General features: G+C 38.0%; 1 protein-coding gene and 1 pseudogene across 1 annotated transcript in view; one reads left to right on the forward strand and one right to left on the reverse strand.

Annotated features, from left to right (window-relative positions):
* Positions 1–20,062, reverse strand: part of LOC132119424 (DNA-binding protein inhibitor ID-1-like) — a 300,095-nt gene that overhangs the window by 117,997 nt on the left and 162,036 nt on the right. The gene's annotated exons all lie outside the window — the stretch shown is intronic.
* The window catches only part of LOC132119418 (uncharacterized), a 29,382-nt pseudogene continuing 14,032 nt past the window's right edge, over positions 4,713–20,062 (forward strand).

Consider the following 20,062-nt stretch of genomic DNA (forward strand, 5'->3'; position numbering starts at 1 on the left):
TTAATTTATTGAATAATTAAGTAAAAATAATTCCTTGATTTACCATTGTAGAGAAATCTCATTGCTCTCTGCTGTCTTTACCGATGACATTACCTGTGCTGGCCACCATAGGTTCTCTAAATCATATGGTGGATCAGCACCTAGACGCCCTTGACAGCCCTGAATGTCAGTGGAGACCAGGACAACTACAACCCGAATTCCGGAAAAGTTGGGACGTTTTTTAAATTTTAATAAAATGAAAACTAAAAGACTTTCAAATCACATGAGCCAATATTTTATTCACAATAGAACATAGATAACATAGCAAATGTTTAAACTGAGAAAGTTTACAATTTTATGCACAAAATGAGCTAATTTCAATTTTGATTTCTGCTACAGGTCTCAAAATAGTTGGGACGGGGCATGTTTACCATGGTGTAGCATCTCCTTTTCTTTTCAAAACAGTTTGCAGACGTCTGGGCATTAAGGCTATGAGTAGCTGTAGTTTTGCTGTTGGAATTTGGTCCCATTCTTGCCTTATATAGATATCCAGCTGCTGAAGAGTTCGTGATATTTTTCGTTTAATGATGCGCCAAATGTTCTCTATAGGTGAAAGATCTGGACTGCAGCCAGGCCAGGTTAGCACCCGGACTCTTCTACGACGAAGCCATGCTGTTGTTATAGCTGCAGTATGTGGTTTTGCATTGTCCTGCTGAAATAAACAAGGCCTTCCCTGAAATAGACGTTGTTTGGAGGGAAGCATATGTTGCTCTAAAACCTTTATATAGCTTTCAGCATTCACAGAGCCTTCCAAAACATGCAAGCTGCCCATACCGTATGCACTTATGCACCCCCATACCATCAGAGATGCTGGCTTTTGAACTGAACGCTGATAACATGCTGGAAGGTCTCCCTCCTCTTTAGCCCGGAGGACACGGCTTCCGTGATTTCCAACAAGAATGTCAAATTTGGACTCGTCTGACCATAAAACACTATTCCACTTTAAAATAGTCCATTTTAAATGAGCCTTGGCCCACAGGACACGACGGCGCTTCTGGACCATGTTCACATATGGCTTCCTTTTTGCATGATAGAGCTTTAGTTGGCATCTGCTGATGGCACGGCGGATTGTGTTTACCGACAGTGGTTTCTGAAAGTATTCCTGGGCCCATTTAGTAATGTCATTGACACAATCATGCCGATGAGTGATGCAGTGTCGTCTGAGAGCCCGAAGACCACGGGCATCCAATAAAGGTCTCCAGCCTTGTCCCTTACGCACAGAGATTTCTCCAGTTTCTCTGAATCTTTTGATGATGTTATGCACTGTAGATGATGAGATTTGCAAAGCCTTTGCAATTTGACGTTGAGGAACATTGTTTTTAAAGTTTTCCACACTTTTTTTACGCAGTCTTTCACAGATTGGAGAGCCTCTGCCCATCTTTACTTCTGAGAGACTCTGCTTCTCTAAGACAAAGCTTTTATAGCTAATCATGTTACAGACCTGATATCAATTAACTTAATTAATCACTAGATGTTCTCCCAGCTGAATCTTTTCAAAACTGCTTGCTTTTTTAACCATTTGTTGCCCCCGTGCCAACTTTTTTGAGACCTGTAGCAGGCATTAAATTTTAAATGAGCTAATTAAGTGGATAAAAGTGTCAAATTTCTCAGTTTAAACATTTGCTACGTTATCTATGTTCTATTGTGAATAAAATATTGGCTCATGTGATTTGAAATTCCTTTAGTTTTCATTTTATTAAAATTTAAAAAACGTCCCAACTTTTCCGGAATTCGGGTTGTAGATGTGCCCCAGAGACAGATCCACTCCAAAGACCCCTTCACCTAGACAGCCATCGGGACAAGACCACAGGATCCAGACCAGTCTTCTGCACAATCTGACCTGTGTGTCAGCCTACTGTTAAATTGCTGGATTCATCTATCCAGAGAAGGACGATGGAGTTTTGGTTCCTTCGACACATGATTTTCTGTTTAATACTGTAAAAGCTGCTTTGACACAATCTGTAGTGTAAAAAAACACTATGTAAATACAGTGTCTGGACATTACTTGACTCAGTTCAGTTGGACTGTAACTTTTTTTTCTAATTTTAAAGATGTAATTGTGAACAGTAGTAATATTTGTAAATGTTTGTTTGCAACTTTATTAGTCTTTTTTAAAAGTTCATTAAACAAATGTTTAAAATAATTATTTCAGTTATATTTCAAATGTAATGTATGACAACTGGACTCTTTAAAGGGATAGTTCACCCAATAATGAAAATTTGCTGTTATTTTATTGACCCTCAGGCCATTCCAGATGTCAGTGACTATTTTTCTTCAGTAAAACAGTAAAGAAGATTTTTATCTGAAACAGTAATCCTTGACAATTCATACACTGAACATTTGTGGCAGCTGGTTTTTGATTGTTTAGCTTCATAAGGCTTCAATAGTCACATTTTCACTGTCGAGCCAGTACGAGCTTTAAACAAGACTTATGACAGATAGAATATGTTACCAAATAAATATACCATTGTGATTGAGAATAAGAAGCTGATGTCTGATTTCTTCAATTAGACGCATTTGTTTACTATGGTAATGTTAATGCCTAGTCTTTTGCATCGCTTATAAATATTTCTGCCTTGTATGGTGATTATAATCCACATGGGATCAAGTTATTTCAAACACTCGCTGCTGTCTGAAATTGAGTTTTGAGCTCAACTTATTTTTAAAAGTTTTTAAAGCTGGTGTTATAGCTGCCCAGACAGCAAGCAGTGTCGGCCCAGGTCCAGATTCACGCGGGCCAGATGTGGGCCGGATCTGGGCCAACACTATTTTGCTGTCTGGGTGTTAGCTTTATGAAATTATCCGCGTCGCAAACGATCTACAGATGCAGAGAAACTCTGCCTTTGTTCATAACCTCTCCTCTAGCCCCAGCTGGCACGCTTTGGCCCAAGGTTTTCGTTGAGTGAATAAACCTGGCCCGTTGGCCCCTAGGAAGCACCTACGAGGAACGAGCACCGGAAGTGAAAGTGGAAATGCGACTGTCTGTGGTACGCACTAGCAAACCCGCTTTTGGCTGGCAGTGGAAACTCAGCTAATGTGTCCTCAGGAGCCTTTGGTAATTTAGCTTTGCCTGTATATGTTTATTTGACTCTCAAAAGCTGGCAGCCAGAGACATGCAATTTATGAATTGGAATGTTCTCACCTAAAAATTTCCTTTACAGTTCAATTGAAGAGAAAAGTTAACTCGTCTTTGATGGCTTGGGGGTGAGTCAATTAACAGCAAATTTCCATTTTTGCGTGAACTATCCCTTTAAGCCTGTATGTTTAGTCTGTATGACAAATATTATAAATGTTATTAAATAAAGGCTATTATGTGTTGTAATGTGTGTGTTTTAGTGATTGATAGACACCAGATAATAATTTTCTTAAACGCAATATAAAATATAATAATCAGATCCACAGCAATTTCTTATGATGCCCAAATAATAAATCTTAGTTGAGGTAACATATGAAAAACATATATGGTTAAATTTTAATTAACACAATTTGCTGTAGTTTTCTAAATGTTTGACCATGTTTGATCATTTTAGTTGAATGGACTATGAAACTATTTCAGTAAAGACAGAAACAAACTGAATATAAAATTTCTATGGAACTTGTTATGAAATAATAATTAGATGAATCAGCTTTACATTTTTTACAGTGTATGAACATTTCTTGTTCTTTTTCTTCTAGTGTGATTTGCGGCAGCTTAAGCCGAGTTCAGACTGCATGATTTTCAAAGTAGTCAGGTCACTGTTCTTTTCACACTGCATGACTATCTTGGCCAGCATTCAGTCGCTGCTGTGTTCACACTGCCTGATGGATCGGTGACAGAAGGTTTCACACTGCATGACTTTACAATAGGAAGAATCGCCGACAACTCTGTCTGGCATGCAAACTACGTTTCACAACCAAACACACGCGAGATGTGACAAGAAAACAACGTGATAACACGCATGCAAGACTGGAATTCTCACGTGAGACTGGGATTATTATTAAAAATGGTAGCCCGCTAGAAGCTTGCAATACTTAATTTGCCTGTGCGCTGATTTGCAGCGAAAACAAGAAAAAGAAAAGAAGAATATGAAGGAGGAAATGCTTGGGGAGATGCAAGGATATTGTGGTTTATAACTCCTCCCCGAACTCCCCGCTTCTCTGTATCTTGCTCTCTCATTGGCTGTCGGTCATTGCCGATGTAGTTTTCGGTCAGAACACTTTTCATACAGCGTGATTTTGAATCGCGGACAAGTCCAGATATTTAGCATGCCAAATGCGACTCGTCGGTGATTCTCTCAGATCGCGTCTTTGCTCATTCACACTGCGTGATTGTCACTCGTGTGAACGAGCACCGATTTGCCTGTGATTTCAGGCATTAGTCTGCGATTTCTGAAAACCTGTCAGCGAGCCAAAAACTGGGCTAAAATCGTGCAGTCTGAACTCGGCTTTTGACACTTCAATGGTGTATTGCTGCCCTCCTCAGTTAATCTAGAGAACTCCATCTCATAGATTAAATTCTCAAATAATTGTGTATGAACATTGGGACCCAGTGCCTGTGTTAACCCTCAGCATAATGAGCAACAGGTGAAAACAACAAGCTGATTGATGAACAGATTTGATTGGTCGCTCATTAATTCAACAGTGAGTACAAATAGCACAGCTTTCTCAGCAGACTTATTAAGCTGTAGAGTTAAGGGTTTTCCAATAACTGTGAATTTCTTGGGGATTGCTTGAAAACATACCATGCCTTGGGCAAAGGGGATTTTACTTTTCACAATGGCTGTGGTATCACTGTGTTCTTCTTTAAGGGCTGATCCTGAGTTCCTTTTTGAAGCTGGTGCTGCATATGGAGCAGTCCATGAAAACCCGGTCCACTTTGGCAAACTTGTAATTGGCGGTCAAGGTTCAGTGTCTTATGGTGTAAAAATATCCCCACTGAGGTTAGCAGAGTATGAAGGGCACCAGTCAAACGATGAAGGTGACTTTGAGATCTTAAACTTAAATGAGACACTTTTTTTTTTTTTTTTTTTTAAATGGGGACTCTAACTTAACTTGCGTTCTTCTCTCTTTAAGCTTGGTTGCACTCCGCTAGCACTAAGCTGCACCATCTGCGTTCTTCTGTGCAATGTAGCAATGATTCAATGATTTTGCATATTCCAGGACCGAGAGTGCCACATTTTCTAATTGACCGAGGTGTGTGTGTGTGTGTGTGTGAGGGTGGGTTGTTGGGGAGGGTCTTTTAATTTTTTGATTTATAAACCATAAATTTCTCAACCATCAGGAGAGGAGTCACCAGTGCCTTTGTCTGAGATGCCAGCTAGCTGTGGCTTCTCACTTAAGCGGGCACGCAGGGATGTCTCTCTTGTTGCTCCATACATGGGCTGTCATGTCAGGCAACAGGTTAGTGTGTGTGTGTCTGCTGAAGGTGAGAAGTGCTCTGTCTCGGTTCCATCCATGAGATGCCTTTTGTGAGTTTGTTCGGAAGGCTCTTTCTCCATCTCCTAACAGGGTGCAAGATATATTTTGCCACTCATTATAATGGGAGCTCCAGTGCAAGTGTCTTGCCCTGTGAGCCGTCCCCTCCCTACTGTGTCCTGCTTCTCCTTTGGCATGATCGTCAAATCTTGTGTCAGGGCAGATGATGTTAAAGTTAAAGGCAAGTCCTCTAATTCTTTGCAGTCAGTCTAATCGTTGATCCGACCTATAGCTTGACTCTGGTTCTCTGCTTTTAGTTGATGGATCATGGCAGCCTCTGCTTCTGAAGTACACTCAATGCTCATTTACACTGGAGACCTCTGCTGGTTTGCTGTTTATCACTGCACCATTCACCGGAACCTGTTGGGAAATGACTGTAAGAAGAACTGAGTGACTTGTCGTTCGACATGTGGCTCTATTATAATACTCTATGGTTTACTTGTCTTCCTCAGGATAATGAAAGGCGACTCCCTTTGATGTACGGTTACCAGGAAGTGATTCATTCCTGTCCTCTGGCACAGCCAACCATAACCCCAACTGCAGCCCCAACCACACCTCTACATGAGCCAACTGTCTTGCAACAGATGTTTGACCGTTTCCCTTCTGGAGGACCCTGGCGGTATCCTCCATACCCTGGTGTACCTGCTACCCTGCCTCCCACTGTGCCACCTACAGCTGCTCCTTTTCGATATCCTTTCCAGCAACCCATGTACCCTCCCAAGTATCCCATGCCAATATTTGATCCCTTTTACCCTAAAGGTGACCCAGCTGCTCCCCCAGCAGCACAACCACCACAATATCCCTGGTACCCAAAGCTGCCTCCTTACATGACTGGCTTCCACAGCCCAGTAGAAGTGACCACTCCTGCAACGACCACAACTGCCCCATACCAGCCTGAACGCCAGTATCCAGGTTATCCAATGTACCCACCGTTCTATGGTCAACTACCCATCAAGTCTGGGTCTCCAACTGTGAAAAACCCTGTCATGCCTCCATATTCTAAGGCTTCAGGCTTTGGTCCCCGTGCCCGTAAGTTACGGTCTTCTCCTGCATTATCCTCAGTCTACGGGTCTCATAGGTAACCACTTGACTGAGCAGATGAGTGGACTCTGAAGTGGCATTCTTCTTGACACCAGAATGAACCGACTTCAATCGCTTCCTTGGTGTAAGCCTAATAAAGCTTTGAATGAAAATATTTTTGTGGAGTTTCTTGATTGCACATGAATGTTTCTTTGACAGTCCAACTCACCTCTTATGTAGCACTTTAAACCAAATACATTGCATCAAAGCAACTGAACAACATTCATTAGGAAAATGGTGTCAATGCAAAATGAGTTAAAGGCAGTTAATCATTGGGTTCTGTGACGTAATTAATCTGTTCCGTTTAAATGGTGTTGGTGCATTAATCTGCAATCAAGTCAACAATATCACTGTAAAAGAAGTGAAGCCAAAGGCAAGGAACCAAAACTCCATCGGTGACAGAATGGAGAAAAACCTCTGATCTGGATACAGATTGGATCTGGTGACTTCGGTATAAGAGAGAAACGGACCAATATTAGGATAGATGCCATTCTTCTAATGATGTAGCAAGTACGTTGGGTGTTATGGGAAGTGGTTCCGGTTTACCTAATTAATGCAGCCTAAAAATCCTTTTATGGATATTAGAAGCATATTAGTCTGTTATGTGTTAGCAAGGTTAAAGAGATGTGTCTTTAGATTTAAACCACAAGAGTGTGTCTGCCTCCCGAACAATGTTACGTAGGTTATTCCAGAGTTTAGGTGCCAAATAGAAGGATCTGCCGCCCGCAGTTGGTTTTGATATTCTAGGTATTATCAAATTGCCTGAGTTTTGAGAACACCGCAGAGGTGGAGGATTATGATGTAACGAGCTCATTCAAATACTGAGGTGCTAAACCATTCAGGGCTTTATAAATAAGCAAGATTTTAAAATCTATTCGATGTTTGATAGGGAGCCAGGGCAGTCTTGACAGGACCGGGCTAATGTGGTCATACTTTCTGGTTCTAGTAAGAACTCTTGCTGTAGTTTGTTTACTAAGCATGCAGAACAACCACCCAATAAAGCATTACAATAATCTAACCTTGAGGTCATAAATGCATGGATTAACATTTCTGCATTTGACATTGAGAGGTAGGCTGTAATTTAGATATATTTTTGAGATGGAAAAATGCAGTTTTACAAATGTAAAAACTGAATAGAAATGTGGCTTTCTAAGGAAAGATTGCTATCAAATAGCACACCTACTGTAGGTTCATAACTGATGACGAAGAATTGGCAGAGCAGCCATCAAGTCTTAGACAGTGTTCTAGGTTATTACATGCAGAGTTTTTAGATCCTATAATTAACACGGGGCGTAGATTATGCGGGGGACGAGTCCCCCCCCCACCCCCCCACCCTACTTTTAACATCAGGAAATTCGTCCCCCACACTTTTTCGAGCAAATGTGTTCGTATAGAGGTTTTCAAGAGCTGGTGTGAATAAATATAGATTTAAACTCAAAGAGACAGGATAGTTTGCGCATGACCTAATATCATAGGCGTCGATTTCGGGGGGGACGGGGGGGACGCGTCCCCCCCAGATTTCGTCATGAGTCATTTTGTACCCACCACTTTTTTTGTTTTTTTTGAAAACCGAGTTCAATTTAGCCGTTCTGCTGCTGCGCTGGCTACACGCTTTTCTGTTCATTAAAACTGCAACAACTGTAACTTTGGGATACGTTCTAGATTGGGGGAGGGGGAGGGGGAGTCATCGTGTCACTGAGGCAGGTGCAGCTCAGCTGACGTGCGTAACTGCTAGCTAGCTAGCTAGCTAATAACATTGTTTGTCAAAAAGAGTGACAGAATGGGTTATTCATTTAGCCGATAAGATACCGGCACTTACTGTGCATGTCTGCTTGGCTTTAAAAAAAGCTCTGATGTCCTGTCCACTTCTTTTTGACATAATGCTGTTATTATTTTCTCTATATGACTATCGCGCTTCTTTTTTTAAAGAATGTTTTTCAAATGAGTTGACAGTTTGGAATGGACAGTGAACGAGCGGGAACGAGGCTACCTAGTCTTTGCTGGGATTGGCCAGAATTTCTGGCGAATGTATCATAGACGAGCAAGTCATTTAGCCTTCATACAATATCACAAGGTTGCATCCTAGTGCCATGGACTATAACATATCAAAGTGATAACCTGTAGAACAAATGGATGTTGTTGTACACACAGCATGGGTCTGCATACCATTGACACAAAGGTAAGACGCGATAACTTATGTTTATTAAGATTTGCTGGTATTATGGCTAGGTCTTGTGCATTTGCACACAAGGGATCGGCTGTTTTAATTCTTCTCTTGCAATTAATGTTACGTTAGACTTCCTTAGCCACCAACTTAATTAGGAACTTAATTCTGGAAAGTTGTGATGATGATGATGAATGCCTTATGTAGATTGGATGGATGCATGTTGTTGTGAATTGAGAGCAGTCAGATCATGGTGTGATAGTCAATAGTGTTCATCTGTGCTACACGTATTTTTGCTTTTTCAATCTTGATAAAATTTGTAGTGCTTAAGTTGTGTTGTGTGTAGATATGGTAAATTGTACTGGGAATTAAATCAAATTATTACATGGCTTGGTTGAATTCCACTGTAGAATGAAGTCTGTTATTTCTTGATAATAACACCGTTGCCATGAAAAACAGAGCGTTGCTTTGGATGCGGCAGGATTCTAATCGTAGAGACGGAACTATTTTCTATAGCGGAAGCAATACAATCGTACGGTGCCCGTAAGGTGACTTGGTCGGTTTACTTAGTTTTGTCGTGGCCACAACATAATAACTCGTGGGAACGTGATAATATGTAGTGGCCACGAGATATTAATTTGTGGGAACGTCATATTAACTCGTGGGAACGTCATATTATGTCGTGGCCACAGATAATTTTGTCGAGGTAACGACATCCTTATTTCGTGGCCTCGAGATGTTATGTTGAGGGAATGACATATTTTTCTCGTGGCCACGACTTCTTATGTTGAGGGAACGACATCCGGTTCTCGTGGCCACGAGTTTTGTTTTAAAGGAATTTACATGTGTTTTGTATTGCATTGGATGGGCTCTTCGTTTCATAATAACTCACTGTATTTCACAAATTTCTTTATCTGCTTTTTGCACAAGTTACATTGGAACATTGTTGAAGGTTTACGTGACTTCCATGGATCAGCACTATCTTTTGACATTTTTAAGGGAACGCAACATAGAAGAGGCAAACATAGCCAGAATTGAACAAGACAAGGTAAATAGTCATTTTTTGTTTTATAAACATGTGCAGGGCTTGAAAGCCACTCTCATTTGTCATATCAAAGTCCTTAAATTGTATTAGAAATTTCAGTCGTAATAAGACAATGTGATAAAATATGGCTTTTATCAGTCACATTAAATCATTAGGCTTATCAATAAAATACATATTTCCACTGCAGAGGAAACAGAAACAGCTGAAGTGCCATTTAGTTGCATTTGCAGAGACAATATAAGCTGAAATATAGCATGAATGCATGCATTACATAATAACAACTGCACGTTATAGGATGTTTTAAATGTTTTCGTTAAAAAAACAATGATACTTTTAAAACTAAAATGAACTGCCAGTAGGTGGTGCCATATGACTGTCTTAATGAGTCATTCACCTGATTCGTTCAAATGGCTGATTCATTCAGTAAAAAGCTCGGTAATGCCAAACTGATCTTTTGGTGGGGGCTGTTAATATGTAAATCTGTTCAGTCATGCTGAGTCTCCTATGTACTTTTTTATGATTTCCGATGGGCAACCGTACATTGCATGGATTCTTTGCGTAACTTAAACACTCTTTAAACTGAAAAGATGTTCAGAAGATGCGTTTTCAAGTTGCTTTTGTGTGAATTGCATTTTAAATGTAAATTTTAATGATATTCTGAAATTAGCAAAATCAAATAAATAATTTAAAGGAATCTGAACAACACCACATTAAATTAAATTGGATTAGGCCTACTTTGAGTTGTTTGTTTGCATCAAGGTCACATGCAAGCATGGAGAAGAGTAAATCTGTATTATTACTATTTTCATAAAACCAGCTTAGAAAGAAAGTAAATTATACAGGGTCTATACATTTTTTAGTACATCATGGTTTTGATATTTATTTCCCTCTTATAATTTTGAGGTTAAATAAAGCTTTTCTCTGTATGCAAAACAAAAAATCTGAGAATTGCCATTACAATGGCAAATATTAATTGACTAAATATTACATTATTGCCTGCATTATAGTCTGCATATCTGTATAACTAAAGGTGTAGTAAAATATTTTAGTGTACAAAGTTAAAGCACTCTATGTATTTTTTTATATAATATCAGATTATAAAAATTGTATTAATTCATATTTATATAAAATTATATTTCATAATTTGTATACTGAATGTGTAGATTTAGAAAAAAATAAATTAACTTGAATTATTTCTTTCAACAGATTGATGCATCTGTAATACCCTTGATGCCAGAGACAGAGCTAGCCAAGTATATTCCTTGTTATGGAGACAGAGTGGCAACTGTGGCCTTTTGTCGAAGAAAACAGTGTTCCATCGAAAATACTGACAGGAAAAGTAACTTGTTTGAAAGATTAAGGAAACGAGTATGTACCTCAAGTGGCAAAGAAGAACATCGACAACAGATTTCAAAAAAATATGCTGGAAACACAAATGCCAAGAAGAAATCCAAGCGTGTGGAACTGGGCTGGATGAACTTCAATGCAAGAGACAATGACTTCAAACAAGTTCGGTCTGCAAAAGGTGGTGGAACCAGGCATGTCTCTATAGATGTGAATTCAACCATGAAAGATGTGCAGGAAATAGCAGAGGGTCTCTTTTTTCCAGATGGTAAATCCAGACATCTAGATCTGAAAAGTTTGGACTGTGAGATTCGAGATTTCTCCCACAGAATGATTGAATCGGAATGTACCATTGGAGATTTGTATGAAGCAAGTAAGGTTAAAATTCTCAGACTTTATCTTTTTACAAAGTGCATCAGTAAACAGAAGAATACAGAAAACTCTGTCACAAATCCTGAAGCAGATGTCAAGTTGAATGAAAGTGCCCAAGATGACAACCAAGCATCTAGCAGCTTTAGCACCAATGTAAGTGAAACAATTGACCTCACATTTTCAGAGGAGTCTGAAGAGACCAATTTCATGTTACATGATCCACTTTATATTATGGCCCAGCAAATATCAGTCATGCAGAATGATGATATAATTGAGGTAGAGAACTGGGAGGACAGTTTCCAAGAACAAATGATAACACTGAGTCAGGAAAGTGATTTAACTAAAGAAAATGTGAACACATTGCAAGTACGGAGCCCAGGGACATTCAACTCCAGTTCCACATCACAAAATTTAGAGGAACAACTGATCACAACTGATGTGGAAGAGACACCATTTGAGGAATCATTTGATAATGAAGTCACAATTGGAGGAGGTTCACTTCAGTTTGGAAGCTTGGATGATACAGTTCCAATTGAGATACCAAAGACTATTATTTTGGTGCGAAGAGGACAAGTTCTGGGTGATCTGATGCAAGCTTTCAATGACCCAGCAATGATGGACAAAGAGATCAGTATTCGAATGAAACTACCTAATGGGCAGATTGAACAAGGCATTGGATCGGGTGTTTTTCGTGACTGCTTGACAGAATTCTGGGATGAATTTTATTCCAGATGTACTTTGGGTGCAGATGTCAAGGTCCCATTCCTTAGACATGAATTTCAGAGCGATGAATGGAAAGCTATTGCAAGAGTATTGGTCAAAGGATGGGAAGAAGTCAAGTACTTTCCTATTCGTCTTTCCCTGCCATTTCTTGAAGAAGCTTTATATGGTACCACATATAGTAGTGTCTTAGATTCGTTTATGCACTACATAGCAAAACATGAGCGTGATGTCATTGAAGAGGCAATGGCAAACTTCAACTCAGCTGATCATGAGTCACTTCTTGATGTTCTTGATTCCAATGATTGTCACCAGAGGCCTACTGAAGAAAATCTACCTCAACTTTTGGAACAGTTAGGCCATAAAGCTCTCATCCAAACCCCTATGTTTGTGATTGAATCCTGGAGACCTGTTCTTAAGGATTTTGCTAGTACTTTGTCACCACAAAAGCTAGCAAACATTATTCAAGAGCAAAAACCAACACCCAAGCGTGTAAGGGATATCCTCGTTTTTCCTGAAGTCATGACAGCCCAGCAGTGCTGTGTATCAAGATTCCTGAAAAGGTACATTATGGAATTGGATGACAACACCTTAAAAAAACTTCTTGCGCTTCTGCACAGGGGCTGATTTGCTCTTTGGGAAACAAATCATGGTGAATTTCATTGAAACAAGTGACTTCCAGTGTCGCCCACAATCTCACACATGTGGTTGCTCTCTGATGTTGCCTTTAAACTACCAGAACTACCCAGACCTCCGCAGTGACTTCAGTGCTGTTCTTAACAGTTCAGTTTGGGTGATGGATGTTATATAAATTTAGTACTGGTGAGTAACTGAAATAAATAACAGTACATATTTTCATAGACAAATGCAGGAAATTTATCAGATTTCCACACTGTTATACAAAGCTGATGAACTTATAAATATATTTAGTTACATGATGTTTATGAAGCATTGTTTCTGTTTGTTCAGTAATATAAACAAAAAGTGCACATATTTATTTGTACATCTGTCTATTCATATTTGTGTTTCTTTGTTAATTTTACCTTTTTTTAATCTTTTTTTTTTATAGTTTCTTGTTTATTGCTTTTGCAGGTTGTTTGTCGTGCAGTAGCTGGAATAGGATCCGGCCTTTCAGATACTACTTTCATCTATAGTGCCTCAAATGATGGATGTACCGTGGTGTAACTTGGATTGATTTTTTTTTTTTTCTTTTTCCCATTGTTAGAACAGTTTTAAAAAAAGGTTTGAACATCTTACTATGTTTAGGACCATTAAATATGCTTCTCATTTATATATATATATATATATATATATATATATATATATAATTATTATCATTACATTTTTCAAATTAAATGTAATCTTGAAGAATTATTGTCTTTACTGAAAGTTAAAAAAAAAAAAAATTTGATTACTTAAGTTGTACAGCCGATATGTGACATTTGAAAAAATTTGTTCATTAACTGTAATGTACTCTTAGAATTGGTAGCCAACACATTATTTCACTTAAAACAAACAGGTGTGCTACTACTAAAATGTCCTGTGTGAAAGAAAATGCATTTTAGGAACAAATGATATTGCTCTTAGGTTACTGCTTATAGGAGTTGCAAAAACATTTTTTAGTGCTAATGTCATACAGAACAAATACAGTTTAATTGTGGCCTTTAATTTTTGCAGAATGTAATGTAAACAGAATACCTTAACATCGTCTTTATACAAATTCCCTAAGTTATTGTGAAATTTCATTTCTAAAAGTCCTTTGTTTATATGTTTGTTTTTACCCCAGGGAGCTTTGATTTAAGTTTGCTACTGATTGCAGCTAAAATAGCATAAACTTGCCTTTGTACAATGAAACTAAAAGATCTCAGGATAAGTAGAAAGACGTTAACTATGGTTAAGAAATGTTTATAATGTTTGTGTATGCATTCAAAGTTTGCTAAAACTTACCTCAGAACAACTAGAAAGTGATGTTCATTAAGGAATGTTTACAGTGGTTATGTATACATTCAGAGTTAGTTTAAACTGTTTTTATCAGAAGACAACTAGAAATTGATGTTCATTACATTAAGAAATGTTTAAAATATTTGTGTATGCATTCAGAGTTGGCTAAAACTTCAGAACAACAAGAAAGTGATGCTCACAAAGAAATGTTTACAGTGTTTATGTATACATTCAGAGTTTATTAAAAAAATTCTAAAGTTTCTAAAGTATAAATCATTCAGACATTCTCTTATTGGCTCCTTTATTTGATTGTCACAATCAACTTTAAAAAAAAACATGACAACATGTAGAATAACATGCATGTAGAAATAGACTATTTAGACAAAGCAACATTAAAGGGATAGTTCACCCAAAAATGTAAATTCTGTCATAATTTTACTCTCCCTACACTTGTTCTAAAACTATGAGATTTTTTGTTGTCCCCATTATTTTTCAACATATCTTATTTTGTGTTCAACAGAAGAAAAAATTCATACGAATAGCATTGATGCATTGAATAGTTAAAGGGTGAGTAAATTATGACTGAATTTTCAGGTGAACTATCCCTTTAAATATATTCAGGTTGCTCACAGTCAGTCTTGTTCTGCTTAGGAAAACTTTGACGCTCAGTCCATCATGTCTACCACTGTAGAAAGTTAAAACTGTTTACATGTATAACTACATGAGCAATTACAGTTTGCATAAGCATTTACATTTATTTTGTGATAAAGCCACTGAGGAAAGTGGAAGATAATGGATCATTTCAAAACTGTTAGACACTTTGCAAATTTCAATACAATGATTGTCCAACCAATTTAAGGCTGTTATTCTGTTATTTGGGATCGGACTGCATCCCTGAGTTCAAGATATAGCACTAATGCTTCGAGTCTGTCTTTGGTGAAGCTTAACTGCTGCTCCTCCATGACGATTGTACATAGATCAAATACTTCTTCATCACAAGGCACTGCCGTCAGGAACAAGCATGCCTCTTGGGCTGTTTGTAGATCATCACTGTCCTGCTCTACAATACAGTCTTCTGTTCCCCATAGTTGAGGTGCCATGAACATGATATTTGGGATCCCGCAAGGAACACTGCAGTTTGCTGAAGGTCGAATCCGGTGGGCATTCCAAACAGCAGCAATCTCATTCAATTCCTCCTGAAATAAAACAAAAACAGACAACATTTGTTCAAGTTAGACAAATAACAAAATTGATTCATGTTTACAATCATTTATTTGTTATTTTTGTGATAACTTAGTGATTGATCAAATTGTAAAAAACAAGGCGAATTGTGGGGCAGGCGTTCCTGTTATTACAAATGATTACAATTATATACAATTAATATTTGCCTAATTAAAAAAAATTATGTTAAAGCTTTATTAAATTAATTGTTTATGAGTCGATTTACCACAACGTTGAAATTTTTTCTTTTTGTTTTTTTTGTGAGGATCACAATCTAGGTTAAATCAATGCACACTTTCTTTGTGTCTGTGCCCCAAGTGACCTAATTGATGTCCCTTGCTTTACTGTAGTTAGGCCTATGCAATATAGGCTTGTCATGGATAAATGATAGCTAGATTGCAGAAAGTATCCGTTTTAATGAATGATTAATTGAATACTATAGTCAAACGATTCTTTCAAACGGCTAATCTATTAGATTATTCATTCCATTCTTCAAAAACAGATTAATTCAGGAAAGAAACATCGTAGTGTTGCTCTGAAATCCACAACAGCTCTGCTCTGGCTTTGTTAGCTATTTCATTTACAAAACAAGAAAAGAGGCTAAATGTAACACTTCTTGGCCCGGTTTCATAGACGGGGCTTAGCCTAAACCAGGATTAGGCCATAGTTCAATTAGGACATTTAAGTAATTTTTATAAACATTCCTTCGAAAAAAGTATTACTGGTGTGCATCTTAAGACAAAATAAAGGCACTGACATGTTTTAAGATCAGTCGGTGCAAGTTTCTTTTCGTTAAAACAGCTCAGATTTACATTTTAGTCTAGGACTAGTCTTAAGCCTTGTCTGTGAAACCGGGGGCTTGTCTGTTGAAGTGCTGTATAAAATTAAACATTTGCGATCACACACAAGTGCTGATTCTTTTGTGTTATTATAGCCTATCATATAAATAATAATAATAAAAACTCACATAGGAATATTTTTTCTTTTTATTATTTGAATTATATAGGAATTCCTGCATTCTAATAGGCTTCAATATTTGTTTTTGCTAAGTCACTGACACACTTGATATTGTCATCTACTAGTGTAAATTACAACAGTGTGATCATTTCTGAGTTGACGAGTCCGACTGCGGAGAATTAAAAGGCATTTTGCCGCATCAAAACAAAGAGTCATATAAGTGATTAAATGCGAAATAATTGTTTGTTAATCAATCAGCAGATAAATCATGGGGACTGAAAAATGTAAATACAGGATCAATTAACCAGTAGTGTAGCCAGAAAAGAGACGGTGTGCATATGGAAATCTGGGTGTGCCACATTTATTGTCAATTACTGTGCAAAATTATGGGATAGTATTTTTGTCGCACTTCCGTCCAACCATACTCCTAGTGGTAATTTGCAGGTCGTGTCAAAATGTAGTTAATTGTTAAATGTAATAATTTTCTTCCAAATACGACAATTTTGAACGTCTGGTACGATACTTGGACATTTCCAATCTGGCAACACTGTCTGTTGATGTTGGGCCCGGGGAGGGAGAAACATCCTCATCAGGTGTAACGTTAGGCCTTGTGTCCGGCTGTCCATCAAGCCAAGGATTTTTGCTTAAAAAAAATAAGAAAGGAGCTCTGCGACATATTGCTAGCTAGCAATGTGCAATCAAAAATTATCTGTTTATATCATAGACTGCTGGGGTCACCGTCAGCTGCTGTTTGCTGATTGGTCGGCAGTCCAAATGTCGGCAGATATATTTTAACAAAAATAATTTAAAATGTAAATTACATTTGTCGCTTGTCATATATCACAATTAATATGCAGTGTTTTCAACCACATAATGTTTATTTTAGGTTTCATACATTTAAATATACATAATCACAGTAAAACAATAGATTGGTAGTTTGTAAAATACACACTGATGTCTATGGAACCAGCAAAAACTATGTAATCAAATGTAATTTGCAGACGTGTTTTATTCATATGTCAGACACACATAGCAGAACAATAAAGTTTACTCTATTCTTCGTCCAGTTCAACAGCCACTTACTTTCATGTATTTCGGGAGAACTGGGGAATTCAAGTGCTGTACGTTAAATCCGGCTGAAAGGACTCTGAACTGCAGCGCTCATCTCTTTATAGTTTAAGATAATTTATAAAGGTTTTTAAACGAAGAATCGGAATATCAGATAGTTGACATGGTAAGCAAGTTTGTGTATATATTTTAATAAAAAATTAAAAACTAAATAAAACGAATACGAATATAATAAAATATTTGTAGCGTGAAAGGATTGATTTAAAAATATATATATTTTCTAAGTAAACAACAATAGCCCAAGTTTAATAAAAAAATTTATTGAGACTATAAAAAATTATTCTGCATCTATTTTTAGGTGTGCCAGCTGCCACTTTGGGTGGCACCGGCACACCCGTGGCTACGCCACTGCAATTAACCCAACGAGTTAATGGGTCATTTAAAATACCATTTGGCTTACCTGAATAATATTCCAAAAACACAGCTGCAACAAAGCTTTATCCAGAAAATCTCCAGAAAACAGTCCCTCGTCTTTCAGTTCTCCAAAAAACTGTATCCAGAATTCAATCCCTTCTTTGCGCATCAGTCCCCACCAACTTTCGATTCTTTGGTTTGCTGAACTGACGCCAGTGATGCAGCTGCGGGGCCCTGCTCGCTCATCACCATCATTTCGTCTGAAGAACATCTGTATGTCACGCATGATCACATTCTCTGTTCCCAGGTCGCATCTCACAATTCGTGGACATCCTCCAGTTTGCAGTACACTCTCCACGAAGTAACCGGCAATGACTTGAGGGTTGCTGTTTGTGTGTGCTGCCTTTAGCCAGATGATTCGACGAGAATATCCATCTATGCAACCGTTGATACAGATTCCATATGGTGATAGTTTATCATACGAATCTACATGCCAAATATAATTGGGACCTTGAGAAAAATACTGCCGACGATGAAGTCGGCGTCGACGACGAAGTAATACACTTTCTGGATCCAGCTCTTTCAAAATTATTCGAACATCTTCTTTTCGTGCATGTATACCATTTTTGAGGCATTTTTTATGCATCCAGCGGTATCCATGGAGGCGTCCAGGACCGTTCAGCTGGTTAATGATGAATTCGAGAACTTGATTCAAGTCAGCAAATTTCCGACGGCAAAGCCCGTTAAACTTAAGAATGCGCTTTACTTGCCTTTCACTTATAATGTACCCGTGTTTTAAATCAAGAGACCGCACTATGTCTTTATATGACATTCCTAATTCAAAGTAAAACGTTATTTCATCAGTCATCTCCATCTTTACATCTCATCTCAGCTGCAGTGGTTACTAGGGTATCGTTCAAATAGTTACTTCCAACACAAAACTCGTGGCCACGAGAACCGGATGTCGTTCCCTCAACATAAGAACTCGTGGCCACGAGAAAAATATGTCGTTACCTCGACAAAATGATCTCGAGGCCACGACATAAGGATGTCGTTACCTCGACAAAATGATCTCGTGGCCACGACATAATATCACGTTCCCACTAGTTCATATCTTGTGGCCACGTCATAATATCGCGTTCCCACAAGTTAATATCTTGTGGCCACGTCATAATATCACGTTCCCACGAGTTATTATGTCGTGGCTACGACAAAACTAAGTGAACCGACCATGTCTTCTCACGGGCACCGTACAATCGTGTTTAAATCAATAAACTATTTTTTTAAATCAATATTTTGTGTCAAATTATTGATTTATTTGGTGGGTAGCCATGTAATAAGCGGGATAATGTAGAGCGAGGCCCGATTTTGGGTTAGATTTTTTTCCCCGTTTTCAGTGGTTATAACAAAGCAACATGAAAGAGAAATTTGGTAATCATTGTTTAGGTACATTAATCCACGTCATGGCCATGTCATATTGTCAACATGGTACTTATATGATGATATGAAGCAGATTAGTGGGTCATATATCATATGTCTAATGCTTTGTACGGCTTTCTTCTTCATAAAACGAGTCGGACATCACATTTTTGTATACATTTTTATTTATTTACATTAATAAGATACAGGACGTCTTTCAAAACATGACCTGCGCGAAAGAGAAAAAAAAATGCATCATTGTACCCAGCACTTCTGAAAATGCACTTCTGAATGCGTCTCTGTCCCCACCACATTTCAAACCAAACTGACGCCCATGCCTAATATGTTCTCGGACCGAGAAGGCGAGATGAACATCACAGAGCGCTAATCTCTCCTGCAGTGTGTGTGTGTGTGTGTGTTTCATTCATACTCGAAACCGGAGGGTGCTCTCGCGCAGAAAGTCATATCAGGAAACTCCTAATATGGTCAACAACAGCGTCCAGCTATCGCTGTGTGAAAACAGTTATTTTCTGTTTTTTTTTTTCAAGTCCAAAAAAATCTCCAGCAGGTGATTAATAAAGTATATGAACAATGCAGTGCTAATTGACATAGCATTTATTACAGTATATAAACTGTTCTGCCTTATTATGTGATAAAAAATGTTTGTAGTACTACAATTTATATACTTATATAAACAAATCATTATTTTTTGTTATAATCCAGCATTTATAGATTTCTAAGCCAACTAAAAGCTAGAAATTAGAGAAAATGTCAGAAATAATTCTGATATTCTGATTTGTTGCTAAAAAAAAAAAAAACTTGTA

The sequence above is a fragment of the Carassius carassius genome, chromosome 38 (assembly GCF_963082965.1).
Source record: "Carassius carassius chromosome 38, fCarCar2.1, whole genome shotgun sequence".
Classification (NCBI taxonomy): domain Eukaryota; kingdom Metazoa; phylum Chordata; class Actinopteri; order Cypriniformes; family Cyprinidae; genus Carassius; species Carassius carassius.